General features: G+C 40.6%; 1 long non-coding RNA gene across 1 annotated transcript in view; it reads left to right on the plus strand.

Moving 5' to 3' along the window:
* The first annotated feature begins 728 nt into the window (after positions 1–728).
* Positions 729–16,336, plus strand: part of LOC141740035 (uncharacterized) — a 36,023-nt gene continuing 20,415 nt past the window's right edge. The window contains exon 1 of the long non-coding RNA XR_012585862.1: positions 729–830. This is a non-coding gene — a long non-coding RNA (uncharacterized LOC141740035). The remainder of the gene's footprint in view (positions 831–16,336) is intronic.

Consider the following 16,336-nt stretch of genomic DNA (forward strand, 5'->3'; position numbering starts at 1 on the left):
GTTATTTCACACAGTTAATGCTAGGCTATGATGAACACAGGCTCCTACGTTATGGGAGACCCCCGTGGGTGAGTGTATAACCAGCACAGTAACTCATCTGGAAGCATGGAAGGGTGCAAGGAGGTATTTGTACCAGTCAGGCTTGCAAAGCACGAGATAAATGATTACAGCAGGCTGCAGAAGGGCAGTGGTTGGAGAGACAGGGGAAGGGCAAAAAGCCCAGGGAATGAGGAGTTCGACCATTGATTGCATAGTCCTTAATCACAAAGAGGAGCGGCATTTCTGTTGTAGCCTGTGGATGTCTTTACAACCGTAGGCTGGGATTTCTGTCAGTTCCCTCTATTCTTTTTCCCTTAGAGGGGCACGAGGCACAAGAAGAAATAGAACAAACTTTCCCTATCGTTAATTTATAATAAGAAAAAGTATGCCAAAACTTAAAAGAGCATCCCTACGGTGCTGCTTTGTCTCTCACAGCAATCTTTAGGGTCATCATAAAAATTCCCTAAGTATGTAAAACCTTCAAGCCCTTACTGTGAAACCATGAGTTACTGTGAGTAAAATTCCCCTTTTCAATTTCCTCTGTTTATCAGAGAAAGACTCAGAAAAAACACATATACAGCAGGTGGAGGACATCATCATCCCCACTAGCCTCTCACCTGCTTTGCTTCTCCTTTGAATGAAACCTCAAATTATAAATAGGAGTGACCTGGCTGGCAAGGTGGGAAATGCAGTTGTTCTGGAAGTGAGTGGGGTGTCCTGTGCTTGGAAATGGTGGCCTGTCTCCTGCTGACTGGACCTTGTTGAAGTTGGCTACTGGATGTTGGCAAAAAGTGAGTAACCCTGTACACCAGTACAACACCGGCACAAAACCAGGCAGGGGAAGTAAGGGGCTCCATGCACTAGTCTTGATTGCTTGCTGGATGAAGGCTAAAATGAGGTCTCTGTTACTTTTAGTCTATGTTTTTATAACTGGAAACGGCTATTTTTGCTGCATATCTGAAGTAGATTGCAAGTAGAAAATCAGGTAAAAGGCAGTTATGCCTTACTGTTCCCAATTCATAATGTGCTGTTATAAATAATGCAGTGTGGGGTATGGAAAAACAAACAGAATTATGAATAATGTTGCGGAAATTACTGAGGAAAAGAGAGATTCAAGCCAATTTTCAAGAAAAACCTGACAGGTTGTGACTTGGGACTTCTTGGCTTTGGCCTGCCAAACTGAAAGAGTTTTTTGGGGTTTTTTAAATGCATTATTCCAGGGGGTTCATGAACTGGTAAGACATCCTTGTTCTTTCAATATACTCTGTGGGAAGAGATGTTTACCTGCTTTGGCTTATTCCCTGACATTATTACCTTTTTACATAAATTGTTTTCAAAAACGGTGATGTGGGCTTGTTCTGCCTGTGCCAGCGCGTTGGCATGCTCTGCCTGATCGTGGGGGGAGTCTGCCTCACGCAGGGGTGATTCATTCCTCACCTCTGCTTAACCAAGAAGAAACTTCTTGTTAAAAAAAAAAAAATAAATTTGAAAGAAAGCAGGTGAGAATACACAGAGATGGGCATGGATTGCTGTTTCTGTGAGGACTTTTAAGAAGCTTATTGCAAGTTAAAATGGGTGATAATATCGCTTTACGCATCTTCAACTCCGATACAAATATCTCAGGCCTATCTTGCATCCATAAATTAACTCTCTGAACATACAACTGTTAGACATAATTCTAGAGCAAACAGAAATAAAACTTGAACGGAGGTTTTAAAAATTAGAGTATATTGACACACTCTGTTGCTGTGAGCTAAACATTCTCTGTATCACAATTAACATACATATTGATTCTACGAAAAATGAATTTTTTAAAGATTTCCTAAAATACTCTTTCAGCATTCTGGAAAGACACTTTAACCTTGAAGGACAGTTGTTCCCAATGCCTGGGGCTACACCTCCAGTAGTACTCAGCATTTAATATATCTGCAATGTTACTCTCTACTTTTTAAATGTTACGGTTTAAAAATAGTCAAAGCCTTAAATATATCTTAAAATTACTACAGGATTATACTTAGTACTAGACACCTGCACTTTATGCAGCCATTTTGACGGGAATAAGGTGCAGCAGTGAGTACTCTAGAACTTTACTTTCAAGTAAATTCTCTGTTACGGTATGAAAATTAATGGTGGTTTTGGGCATAAAAGTTGAAAAACACAGAGAGGGTTTTCCTCCTAGGCTTGCATGCTGTGGGTGGCAGAATGGGTTCTTCTCAAAGGCTGACTGTGCAATGTCTGTGCTCTCCCGTCTCTCTGACGCTGACTGTGCTAAGGGGAAAATCCTGCTTTCCTACCGCGTGCGCTTGCAGAGCGTGTTCACAGCCTGACTGCAGTGGGCTGGGCGCGGAGGGAAGGACACGGGGTTTGGCTGGCAGCAAACACAGGGCAGGCACTCGCCAGCTTTTGGGGCCTGAATTTCCACACCACTTTCTTTGAAAATGTCTTTGGATGCATTGGCAGACTGATGTTTTATTTACATTTAGATTAGGTCAGATCATTATGATCGGAATAATACACTTCACTGATTCAATTTCAGGCCTCTGCTTTCAACTATGAAGATGGTTTTCCTGGCAAATATATCGTAGGAGCGTGTAATTTGGCTAAGAAGTACAAATTGGTTTTGTTTCTATTATGTATAGGCAGAACACAGCCCTGCACATCAGTCTTGCTCGTTTTTGAATTGGGTCTCTACTGAAAGGGGCAAAAAAAAAAAAAAATTCTCAAATGAGCTTTGAATTAGTTTGTTTGTTTTTTAAAAAAAAAGTCTTTTTAAAAAAAAAAAAGCCCTTTAGCCATGGCAACTTTCAGACCACTTCAGATGACAATCAGTAAAAATATATCTGTTCACACCAGTGTTAAACTGAACCCTCTGCTTGAAAATCCCACTTTCATTTTCAGAGCTCTTTCAGATGTATGAATTCAAGCGCTTGTGAAGTGAACAAATGCTAAGCATGCAGCATCTCAACCATAGCAAGCAACCATGTACGTAACTTTGAATAAAATAGAATGTTTCAGGATCCTGTTCTGCTAACGGTATAAAAAAATTTAAAGTGTGAACTCCATTCAAAAGTTTGAATACAGTTTTGAATAAAGAAATACAGTTTATTAACAGGCCTACAGAGAGTTGATTGGTATCTCCACAAGCAATTATTCTTCAATGCCATTTTATTCTTACTTACAAATAACCATGAAAAATTATCTCAGTCACTAGCTATTAAAGTCATAAGCAAATATATAATAAATAGATACATGCTTTAAGTAGTTACTTCCTTGGAATAATTTATAATGGAAATAATCAGGCAATCCAGTGATTAATTATCACAATTTACTATTTCTAGATCCTATGATACAGCTGTCATTTGGAAGAGATATCTGAGGATAATTGACTTGAGATTACACGGTGCAGTGATTCTCATAGACATCTTGTTGTTACGTCACATCAAATGGCCGTGTGGGTATTTGGGACCCCGAAGGCAGGAGCCTGGTGACCACAAAGCCCTTCCCAGCTCCTGAGCACTGTTCTACAGACCCGAATGTATCGTTCCCTTAAAGTCTTGTGGATTTTTGCTGATTTTGAGAATATTACTTTCAATTCTATAATCTTTGCTAGTTTTTTTTATCAGAAGTTGGAAATAATCTGTCATTCATGGTGGGTTTGGATAGTGTACCCCGTTTTCAGGGTTTTCCTCTATTTTTTTAATTGGCTATTTAAAACAATATCTTTGATCATTAGATCAAAGTCTGCTGAGGGGTAAAATCACACATTAGTATTTGGTGGCCAGATATTTAATCAATTTAAGCTACCTTACAAATTTTATGATCGTGTAACAGCTGTCCAAATATCTGTCTTGCTGTATTTAGGGTTTTTTCTAACTAAATAACTGGGTATTTCAAAAACTTTCGAGAGAGGTATTTATTCTATTTCTGAATTGCTTTCTACTGGTAATTTTGTAGTCTTGGAAAGTAACTATGTACTTAAACATTTTTAAAGTATTGTGCTAATGCAGGATTTCTTTGTACTATCCCAGGGATGTTGCCTTCCTTTTAATATGCAAGCTTTCCGTAGTGATCTAAAATTTAACATTGGAACTGACAGTTCTAAGGCCTCTGCTCGTTTTTCTATGTGTTACTTTGTCCTGTGTTGCATGTCAGTATTTGATTTACTTTAATAATTAATAACGGCAGTGACCAAATACCTGATCTACCGCACTCTGCCTTAGAAAACTTCAAATTCTGTTCACCAGGAGAAGCACTTGGCTTGTACAGGGGTAAAGGAGAAATCAAAGCTTTCTTGTATCCTCCGTTCTGTTTATCAGACTGCTAACAACTCAGAGACTGTCAAATGCAATGTAAAATAAATTGTCTCAGCCTCAGAAATATGAGAACGCAAATGGATTATGTTACAGATTGCTCTTCCTGTTAACGTGCAAAAGCTCTACTTATGGTCTACTTAATGGTTAACAAAAGTAAAGCTTTAAGTGATTGTGAAATAATCTGTGAACTTCAGGTATTCTTCTTTCAGCCAGCTGACACCTGTAAGGTTTAGACCTTGTGAGGTATCATCCATCGCCACATAAAATCAGTCCCATGCCTGCCAGCCTCTGTGGCAGATGTGCTCCTGTCCTTTCTGCCAGCACTCAGCATCCGAGGGCAGATGCCGAGTGCACGTCGGTGCGGTGGCAGCAGCTGCAGCAGGCATACGGGCATGCTGTTAGAAGCTCCCACTTGCATGTGCATACAATATAAATCTTGTAGTCTCCCGCTTAAATTATAATTCTCAGTTGCTGTATCGAGAAAAGTACTAGTGTGATGATGTTCAAGTGGTAGGGTTATGCATGATGTGAGCTCATGAGGCAATTTGGTCTGGTTGTACTGTGGGGTTTTGGGGGTTTTTTGTTGGTTTTTTTTTAGCTTCCAAAATAAATACCTGCCACTGAATTCACAATGTCTTCTTTCTCTGGTATGCAGAATATTACTTGCTTTCTGACAGTGCATACGTACCAAGTCACAAATCAGGGTAGGATGTTAGAGATGTAATTGTTCTATAAACTGGGCTGCTTTGGGTCCTAAGTGTTACAGTCTTATTGAACAGAGGAAGAATTACTACTCCATTTGTAGAAGGAAGATCAAGGTATGCTCATCTAAAACCTCTCCTCAAAAATAAACCAGTCCTGCACGTCCTAAATTTTCAACTGTATTTGTGTTCGTGGTGAAAACTCTACCCTTTAGATGACTTTGACATCCTCTAACATCTGCTGTTGAACTCTACAAATGCCTGCATTCCCTCAGCGCAGCACTGCTGCAAAAAACATGACATTGCCTGAAGCAGGGGCTCAAAGTCATCCTGAAGTCCCTGCAGAACTGAAGTGGACTCAAAATAGCGATTCCCCCACTTTCCTTGCCGGTAGGGACGAGGCATTTGACTATGCTGTGAGTGCATCTGCCTCTACTGCTCCTGCGTGCATCTCTCTCCATAGGAACTCCTGTTGGGTAGTCCTGGTAGGACTGTTTTACTTTAGCGCAGATACCATTTTATTAGTACAGATGGAAACTCTGTGGCCTGTGGATGTGACAACTGCCAGGGGAGCCAAGTAGTCTGGTGAACGGGCTTCTCATGGCCCATAGCTGTCCCTTCCTGTCCTGAACCACTGAGTAGCATCCAAACCCAAGCGACTGTGTGCGTTATGGGATTGGGTGCCCTGGATAACACGCAAATTCCTTTTTTTCACAGGTAGGGTTTAGATCCCTAACCCCAAAAGACAACTTCCAGGGTAGGATCCCAAAAGTTTGCCTGAATGGAGAGAAAGTTTTACCATTCAATCATTACATTGAAACATTGAATTTCCTTTTCAGCCCGCTCTAGCCTTATTCGTGTCTATGAAAATGATTGTTCAACCACTGAAATGTCACCTGATAAGGGTAACGAACGTTACTGAAATTAGATCTGCATGCCTTGTGTGTGCCATGTCAAACTTACGCCATCTGATCATTCAAGTTGCTTTTTATAAATGTGGTAGCCAGGTTGGCAAAAATTCTGGTGGATGGTATGTGGATTTATTCACAAAATGTGAATTCACAATATTCACATTCAGTAAATGTGAGTTCGCTCAAAAGGAGAGAAGTCAAAGTGACAGCTGAAAATGCTTCTATATATTCTTTAGGTCAGTGTTTGGGACTTGTTTTCTATTACTATGGCAGACTTTCTTTCACTAAATAGGGAACATTTTTTTAAAAAACCAGCTAATGGCCCTGCTAGTCACTTTTCTATAATGAGCAGGTAATTAGAGCAAGGACCTTGAGATAGTGAGTGACTTCTAGAGCTGCTTGTAGAATAGCTTAAAGGGAAATGGACTTCCGGAGGTCATCTAATCCAGCCTACTCCTCAAAGCAGGACATCAAAGTTGGATCAGAGAGTTAAATTATATAGCATGAATTCATTTTGTTAAATGCGTACTATATATGCTTGTGATACATATTATATGTCATACACATATACACCTTCATTTTATATAGCATTAGTAACATGAAACTATATGTGTATGACTATGAAAGTATCCCATACTAAAGTCCATTCCAAACCCATTTTGACTCCTCTGCTGCTGGCCTCTCTTCCCTCTCTTTCAGAGACCAGAGCCCAACCTCTGCACAGCAGCTGGAAGAAGGGGGTGGGGGTGAAACTTCCCTATCGATAGTGCCACAGCCTGAGCAGTCGCCCAGAGATGGGCAGTCAAATCCAGTTCCCTTCCCAGCCAGAGCCCGCGTGGTTTTGGCATCCCTCTAAATTGTTTACAGCATAGTGTCACAGCTTCAAGATTTGTTGCTCCTCAGAGCATGAGGGAACATAAACTTCTAGTGTCACATAAATGGTGGTTGTACTTGCAAGTCCCCCAGCCGCTCAAAGGACTGGCACATTTTTTTCTTTTTTATTTAAGAGTTACAGGATAAAAATCAAGAACTGTCCTGATGTGTATGCACTATGGGAGCAGGATACAGACTGATGGTTTCTGATGCGTGCCTCTTTTTGGGTCATTAAGTCCAGGTGTCCCTTGGAGACCGTCACCGCTCTGTCGCAAGACCGGCTGTGCCTCCCCCTGAGCCCACCCCCCAGGGGCAGGCGAGTTAACGGAGGAGAGGAGAGCGAGCTCTTAATGGATGTGCAGTGTGCGTACTGCCTCTCGATTGCTGCTGGTCTGTAGGAAACGGCCCAGAAACAGCCCCCTTGGTTTTAGAAAGGAAATTTCCTTCTGCTCAGGGAAGGCTTTTTTTAAGGGCGGATATTGCTCTCTTTTGTGACCGCTTTGTAGCTGGTTGCTGTTCTCTGTGAGCACTGGCTGCATTGAACGCTGTTCAACCGGTCGTGGCTCCGCACAAGAGAGCCAGGTTGAGAGGAGGCTCTTTTTGAAACCTCTTTTGAATTTTTGTTTTTCTTTAATGGTAAACTCTAGACTACTGCTCTTTGGTGATCGTGACAATATAACCAGTCACAGCTTGTGGGCGATGACAGGGAGGACTGGAAACTAGCAGAATTGATTTGGAGAGCTTCACTGTGGGAAGAAGGGCCGCGCTACGTGTTTTGGCAGCTGCAGTGCCATCAGCACTGCTCCTCCAAATGTGTTATAAAACTAAGTAGCCTCCTGGATACTCAGTTCTGCAAAATGACCTGGATGCTGACCAAAAGGGGGTTTCAGGGAGGTCTGCCTCCCCTGGAGAACGGTCATTTTCTCTCGCTAGTGGGAAAATAACATGCAGAACAGCAGGAAGGCCCTTCTGGGTTGCTGTCACAGAGTTCCCCAGTCACAAACTGGGAGTTAGTCCTTGGGCTCCGCCAGCTGAGGTGGTGATGCGTAACTACAGCTGTGTAGTCTCACTTCACAGTATCACCAGTAACAGAGGGGTGCTCTAGGTTCAGCTCCCTTCGTATTTGGTTGTCCTCTCATGGAGGAAAGGGAAAGAATGGTTTATACCTGACAGTGAAGTCAGTTTTGCAAGGAAAATACTTCACCGTGGTTCTTTCATGAAAGGCGCTATCATTTTTTGAAGGATGAGAGACTTCCCTTTACAGCTGCGTCTCAGCTTCGTAACGTGTACTTACAACGCATGAATTGAGCAGATAACTCCATCAATTGTATCCTTACTTAGTAACATGCGACCATTACAATGCTTGTAAAGAGGAACAGCAACAATGAATTGTTGATCTGGCTTTGTTCTAGATGCAGCACACAGCAAACAGGATGTGGAATTACCACTTAATTTTTTTCATGAAGACAAAGACTCATTTTGGTAAATACTCTGCACTAACTGTAATGTATTTGCAGAGAGATAAGAGTACATTAGTATCTGCTACATCAGCTTGACCAGTCACTTTGGCTGGCTACTCAGCTGGCACAAATTACTGTATTGGAGCCAGGCAAGTTATGCCAGCTGTGGTGATATGTAAATATATGCACAAATGCTTTATTTGAGGGGACTGGAGGAAAGGTACACCAATTACACTCACTTGCTCGTGATACTAGCCAGATCTCAGCAATATTGCACTCCTGTGTTTCTCGTTCAGGGTATGAATCTGATTGTAGTAGTGTAAACTGGGCGTAAATTGCAATTTAAACATAATGGTGCCATTTAGGCTTTACCTTGAGCATGTGAAGTGACTGCACAGATGCCAGGCCATAAAGAAACACCTGACGCTTTGTCATGTTTATCTGTGGAGCACCTAATGTGCTGTAAGAGTTACACAAATAATAAGGAAAAATAAAGACGAGAAGGTAAGCGAGTCTGAGGCCAAACTGCAAGCACTGCAGATACCTCATCTGCAAGGCAGTGAGATTTGGCCACAGAGGCATAAATAGTTAGGGCTTTGAGACGCAATTCAAATAAAATTTTTCTGAGAGTTACAGGGAAAACAATAACTTCTAGAGGATTTTATGGTCACTATAGATCAAAAGATGACGATCTCTTCTACAGTGACAACAGGCTGGAAAAATAGCTTTTAGTACAGGCATGCATCTTTTAGATTATTTGCTGGTAAATAGAAGTAGAAGTGAGATGGCAAATGTTATAAAAACACAAAGGTGATGAATGCTTCAAAAAAACCCCTCCAGAGCTGTACTGCCCAGTATGAAACCAGAGAATAGAGGTCGTTTTAAACAAGGTCAGCATTGCCTGCCCTTCCAGGGAACTGGTTGTTTAATGTAATGGTTTTACTACATGCCTTCTGTTTGGAGAGGAGGAACATACCCAAGTATAAGTTTGAAGGAATGTTTTTCACATCTCAGTTAGCCTAACTGTTTTTTATAAGCTACTCTTCTTTAGGAAATGAGAGAAGTTGTGCTGTCTGAAGGGACAAACGGGAACATCAGGAGCAGGTCAGAGCAAAGTTTCATCTAGACAAACGTCCCCTCTTTGGACCTCTCCTTCTCGTTCCTTTAGCCTGCCACAATCCCGCAGCCTCTCAAACACGCTCTGTTGTGTCCTGGGGAAGGTGCAAAATCTCCCAGCACAGCCCACCAGGCCACGCTGCACTGCCTAAGTTTCTTTTCGCATAATAAAGACTAGAGAACGTGCATGGTATGAGGAAAAATAGCAGAACAGAAAATAATAGAAGGATGTCTGGAAAGTTGTAATTCTTGTGGGACCCCATAGGTGGCCTTTCTCTACCAATAAAACTAACAGATAATGAGAACCTACGGTTGCCTAACTTTTAATCAGTTATTTAGCCAAGTGATGACCACCTGCTTCTCCTAGCTTCATTTTTTGAGCCTTTGATGAGGGACCAATGCCTTTTGAAAAATAAAAGGAGATTGCATCAACTTCATCTCCTCTGTACATATATCTATCAACATCTTCAGAAACCCTGAGATGCGTGTCATGGTTTTTCATTCAAAAAGCTGTGTTGACTGTTCTTCAATGTACCATTTTTCATATGTCCACAAACTCTGTTCTTATAGTTCAAACTACTTCCCACACTCTGGTCTTTCGTACTGTGTTGTGTTTTGTTTTGTTGGGGGTTGGCTTTTGGTTTTTTAATTCCATCCCATTTGCCATCTGGTTTTGAACCTGGGCATTTTTAAGTAAGAAATCATACACTGCACTTGCTACTTAAGCTATTGCATGCTTCAGTTCCTTCTGAGCTCTTGGATAAATATGCTCTGGTCCTGATGAACCTGTTTTATAGCCTTTTCTGAACGTCAGTTGAATGCAGAACCATTGAGGTATTATCCATTAAAACAAAAAGGAGTGTGTTTGTGTGGCGGGGGGGTAGTACATTCCTGGTGGGAGAGTTTTCTAAGCTCTTCCGCATTCGCAATGTACAAAAATTCATTTAATTTATCTGCTCTGGCCTTATCTTCTATAAATGCTTCTTTTGTGCCTTGACTATTTGTTGTTGTACAGTCTTTCTAGCAGGCTTTTAGCTTTTGTTGGTTTTGTAAAAGGATTTATTATTACTTTTTTTTATGCCTTTTCTAAGCCGTTCCTTAAATTCTTTGGCCTGCTGTCTTGTGCTTTTACATTTAACCTGCCAGAGTTCATTCTCCTCTATTTTCTTCATTTGAACATGATGTCAACTTTTTAAAGGTCACTTTCTCCCTTCTGAAACCTCATCTAAAACACATGTTGATGATCAAAGCAATGACACAGTAAGCTAAAGGTGAAGCCGCTGCTGGTCAGTGAGGTTATGCTATTAATGAGAGATCCAGACAGGATGGGAGAACTGTGGGGTGGTCAGTAATGGAGCCTCAACAGGACTTAGAAAGCAGTCCAAAAACTCTTTTTTTGCCTCCCTGTGCCAGCTCCTGCCTGGAAATGCGAACAAGCTGCTGTTGCTTGTTGTTGACCTGAACCCAGAGGTGTAAAAAATGAGAATTTGTAAGTGAGCAGAATTGCATCAAAAAAAGTCCCCTTTTCTTCACTTTTTCTTTCTAATGGACCCAAGACCTTCAAAACTGGGACAGGGTTATCCATCTGGGAAGATATTAAAGCTGTTGAGTGACATCAGTACTGTGTGTAGAGAGATATCACACATCGCAACTGTAACACAATAGAGTGAAGGAATGCTGGTTTTGCAATACAATCATACTATATCATGTAGAAAACTTAAATAAAACAGTTATATCTTGTATTATTAATTATATTAAGAGTATTTTTGCTTAGTATGTTGAAAAGTTTTAAAACAGAGCATGCATATTAAAAAAATAGCATAAATAGGTTTAGTTCTGAAGATTATAAAGAAAAAATCCGATTTCTTTAATTTCAAAACCTAGTAAGAATAGGTAAAAATAGAGTTTATTTCATGGATCAGATCTTGACTAATCCACATGCAAGAAACTGTTTTCTCTCCAGATAAAACGCTTGATGTGAAATGGCACCTGTACCTACAGCGCACTTGACTCCACTTAGGAACACGTAGAATGACATCAAGACTTTAATTTAAAGTGTTTTGAAAACTTGGAAACACATACTCAGACATGCTTAGTGCAGATGGGACATTGGTTCACTTTAAAAACAAAAAAATCAGAGTAATTGGCAATATGTCTTTACAAGCAGGTTTTAAGAGCTTGGTCTGTTACAGCCAAGTATCTCAGCAAATTATTTCTGTGAGCACCAATTGGCATAGAAATATTCCGTAGCTGTGCTACATACAAGGGTTTTATCCCCACTTTTAATTGCCTTCTGTATCGCAGCTTCAGGTTAGCCTACAAAATTCACTTCAGTGCATTGTTAGGTGTGATGGGATTTACATAGATTTGAAAATCCCCTTACAATAGCACTTGGGTGATAATTAAGTTAGGTGACTTTTTTTGAATTGTTTTCATTTATTGTTTGAGAACTAGAACAGATTTTTTCTTTTACGGATCACAACTGAAAGTAGATAAAACTTTCTGGAATTGCATCAGTGGCATAAGGTAACAGCTCTACTGTCATATAAACCGCTGTACAGTGACATTAATTTTCCACCACTGTGAATCCATTCCTTTTATGGCACTGGTCCACACGGTTCCTTGTAGAATCACAGGCATGGTAGTCTTCTGTTGTTTTGAACACTTTAAAAAAGAATTCACTATTCCATTCATTGGTTTGGTGGTGAGAGGAACAAAACAATGGAAAAAATGCCACTGGGCAGCTGGCGTTGCAAAATTATTCTTTTGTTCTTGTTACAGATATTGTCAGGACCTAGTTCCCCACTAAATATGTGGTGTCAGCTGCCCCGTCCACAGGGCAGAATGTGCATCAATCATTAAGGAGCTGCAGCTGCTTATAGTGTGGGCTGGTACCTCTGTTCTGCAAACCCCACGGTGTATAGCAATGTTGTGGTTAATATTGTAGGGAATTAGCACAGCAAAACTCAGTGTGACACCCTATGGAAGGAGAATGTGATGGTTACTTTAAACAAAACCAATCTTACTCCCTTGCGCTCATAGATTTCACTCATTATCAAGACATGTACCCATGTGCTTTGGCCAGGACAAGGGATGCTGGCTATGGCGTCCTTCTCTCTCTTGTTTCTTTTGTGTTTGGCAGCAATCAACTGAGTTTTGAACGTGTGCTTTATGCTCCCCAGGCATGGATGGTGTTTGGATTTCTTTCATCTCATTATTTTTCTTCAGCCCTTGTAAGTCTTGGGTAAAAAATTTGCATTTCACGGTTCGTTTTTGCCTTACCTGTTCTTCATCATCTTTTCCCCTATTAGGCTGGCTTGTTCTTCCTATCTGGTCATCCAAATGAAATCACACATAGTGCTCTGTAGCAATTAATGCATATCACTGTCTTGCACACTCACATTTCCGTTCATGCTTTTTTCATACCCATCTTGATATTTCTGTTATGAATCCCTACCATCTAATGCCAGGCATCATCTGTTTCTCAGAGAATGGGCAGAACTGGAGAAACTGGGGACCATCTAAGCCTTTCCAAAGAAGGCATACAGGGGAACTACGGGTTAAAAAAAAAAAAAAAAAAAAAACAAACCAAAAAAAACCTAAGTCACTCAAGGATTTCTAGACACTCAAACAGGAATTTCTTCAAGGGCTGCCCCTCTGAACCTATTTTCTCTATGTCAGTGCCAATGGTTTAGCTTTTTTATCAGAAACACATTCATGTTTCTACATGCCTTTTTTTCTCTCTCTCTTTTTATAGCCGTTCAGATCAGGGCTAGGATCATTTCCCTGTCACGCAGATAGCTTAGCTCCACATCTTCTCTCCCATGACTTCACTATCTCTCCAGCCTGTTGTAAAAATGCAGTCTCTTCCAAAATGCTGCTGTTAAATTTATATTCCTTTGAACTCCTGATTTCCTGTCTCCTACAACATCTCTGACAAGATTCTGTCTCTCCTGCCTAGACCTTTGTCTCTCCTAACACAATTTGTAAAGTAACATTTTGTAGAAGCACAAGGAAATTATGTTGGTTTGGGGTTTTTTTAAGTGCAATTAAATGGCACTTTTAAATGTATTTTAAACTATATGGAGCCAAAACTTCCACTAGAACTAAGTTTCAGAACTTACTGGCTCCAGCTCAGTTTACTTTTGTTTCGTAGCTCTTACCAGAGAATTTCAGAAGCTGTCAGCTTGAAGCCCTAGTTTGACCTCTCTACTGAGCTTACTGGCCGGGTCCCCCTGAGACTGATTGTAAGCAATGGTAAAGAATTAATCCAAAAATTTGCAGAGAAAAAAATTCAAGTAATCCAGAATGAAAATGAATAAAACGCTGTACAAAAAGTTCCATGTGCAGTCCCTGAGGAATTTAGAAACATTCCGATCCCATACTGAGATATTTAATCATCAAGCAAGGTTTAAATATTTAAAAATCGAATAGTATTTTTATCATGCATTCTTCCTTAGCTAAACAATTCTTGTTTTGAGAAAGTAATTGCAAGACACTAAAGTGTGTTTCTTATACATTCCCAAGGCAGAGAACTAAAATCATAGCGGTTACACAGGGCGATTTCTCCTAGGATCCAATCTAAGAAATTGTTTGAGTCTCATAAAGGATATAGACATGAGACCAGCATGTGTGTGACCACATGCATGATTTTCGTGTGTTCTGACCAGAAAACTACCCTGCAAATAACAGCCTGAACCTGAGAATCTGAACCTGGACCTTTACGTTTCTTAATGTGAAGTTTTTAAAAGGAAATTATTTTTTCTCCCAACCTGTGACAAGAGAACACACTTGGAACAGAAGGCATCTGTTATTTCATTTACTTTATTATACATCAAGCTTATTTGAAATGATCATTTATACCTCTATCACTCTTCTTTACACCTGAAACACAGCTGAGATCATCCTTACATTGCATGCAATTCTTTAATTAGTATTTTACACTCTATTGCCAAACAGTCATGGAAGGTATGAATTATCTTGATTAATGCAATTGAGATAATGGTATATAGATACTGTCATTTTTAGTTACGTAGCTCAGCTGGGGCATTAATATATGTAGCTCTATGTCATCAAACAGCTACAACTCCCCCATGGTCTTGTAAGGTAGGAAAACTCATGACTGTACAGTTACTAGAGCTTAACAAAGGTGCTCCTTTCAGGAGGAGAATGATCTACTGTCTTTATAATAAACACGCTACCTCTTGCACTGGTTGTTGGCCATGTGCACAGTCACACTATTTCTTAGCACAGTTATTACCATATGTTGATTTGACCACAAGAAATGTTTCAGCGCTTGGCTGTGTCAGACTTAGGCATGGCTGCATAAGAGACCTCATAAGGGCCATGTGGGGCCAATGCTCTAGGCTTCGCTAAGCAACGCATCCTAAACATTTCTACAGAAACTCACCCATCAAGACAGCAGGGGCATGCAGAAAAAAAATGCAGAATTCCTGTACTCCAAAAGCTGCTAGGTTATGTTGGTCTGGGTTTACAAAATTGTGTAAATCTGACAGAAGTTCATGCAGCAGCCCATGGGGTGGCTCTGCTCCCATCCCTCTCTATAGATCACCAGAAGACATTTCCCCACTGACTTTCTTATGCGGCAGAAATCCTGTTACAGTCAGATGGTTCTTTTCCCGAACCCAAATAAAAACTAAGGCAACAAAACCCATGAATTTTTAGGCTGACTCAGCTACCTGAGCCAGCTTAGGAGATAGTGCATAAAAGTCACCCTGGTGTGAAGAAGAGCAGGGTTGAGCACTTGAGAGTTGAGTAGACTCGGGTATGGGGAGCCAGTTTTTCTCTAGGAAAAAAGCTAATTTCAGACAAAAGGAGCACAGCCTTGGAAATGGTGGTGCTAATGCTTCAGCGTGGTAATGCTGTTCCGGTATTCTTTCCTCTTCTGTATAGGCTTTCTGAATAACTTGAAAACCAAAGATTCATGTGTATAATTGTTGATGAGCATTCAGGTGGCATGACTGTCATGATAATGTTCCAGACAGTTTACTGGCCACCTGTAAGTGAGTGCTTAGGACCTCAGCTTAAAAAACCCTGGCAGAGGTCTGCAATTTTTCAGCTGCCAGGATTTCACTTGTTGCCCGTCAGGTCTTTATGCCTATGGGCAAAGCAAGGATGTCAGTAGTGCCACCTTGCCTGCGTGCTGCGGAGAGTGTCAGCTGCAGATCAGGAGGAACCTGTATATCATGACCCATGAAAGAAAATGCAAACAGCTCATCAGTGCCAACAATAAGCTCATTGATGCTCTGAGCAGGTAAGGAGGTGAAATTTGCCAAGTTACTACAGACTGAGCTTCAGTAAGAAACTAGCAACTAGGAAACCAAATATATGGTGGAGAATCTCAGCAAACTCCACCTGAGAAAAGCATTTAAGAATGCTGAAATCTCAAGTAGAAGAGAAATGCTTATGACTAGGAAAATAGTCTTGTGGCTCTTATTCTATGCTATTCCTCCATGCATGACATGTCTCCATATTTGGTCCTTGATCGTCTTCCCACACAAGGCAGTAAACAAAATAATAACTCTCTCAGACTTGCAAAAACACAGCCTGTAAAGTAATAACACATCCTCTGCAATAGATCGATGATAGCAGCACAAAACAGCAAGAACTGTAAAATATGTGATAGCAGAACTGTATCTAAATTATGTTTAATATATTTAAATGGCCAACCCATGCAAAGGAGATTATACAACAATGTAAACTTATGCCTTAGTTCATTAGTAGAACTGCTGAATCTTAACTCTTCTTGGTTTTGAGGAACATGGGAACCTTGGAGTTAAATCTGATTTAATGCCACTTTTCTGAAGGAGTTCAGCAAGAAGGTTTTCTGCTTCCAAAATACCCAGCGTTCTCAGGATAATTTGGAATCAGAAGATCATATTTCTCCCTCAACTCTAAAGAAA

This window comes from Larus michahellis, chromosome 3 (assembly GCF_964199755.1).
Source record: "Larus michahellis chromosome 3, bLarMic1.1, whole genome shotgun sequence".
Classification (NCBI taxonomy): domain Eukaryota; kingdom Metazoa; phylum Chordata; class Aves; order Charadriiformes; family Laridae; genus Larus; species Larus michahellis.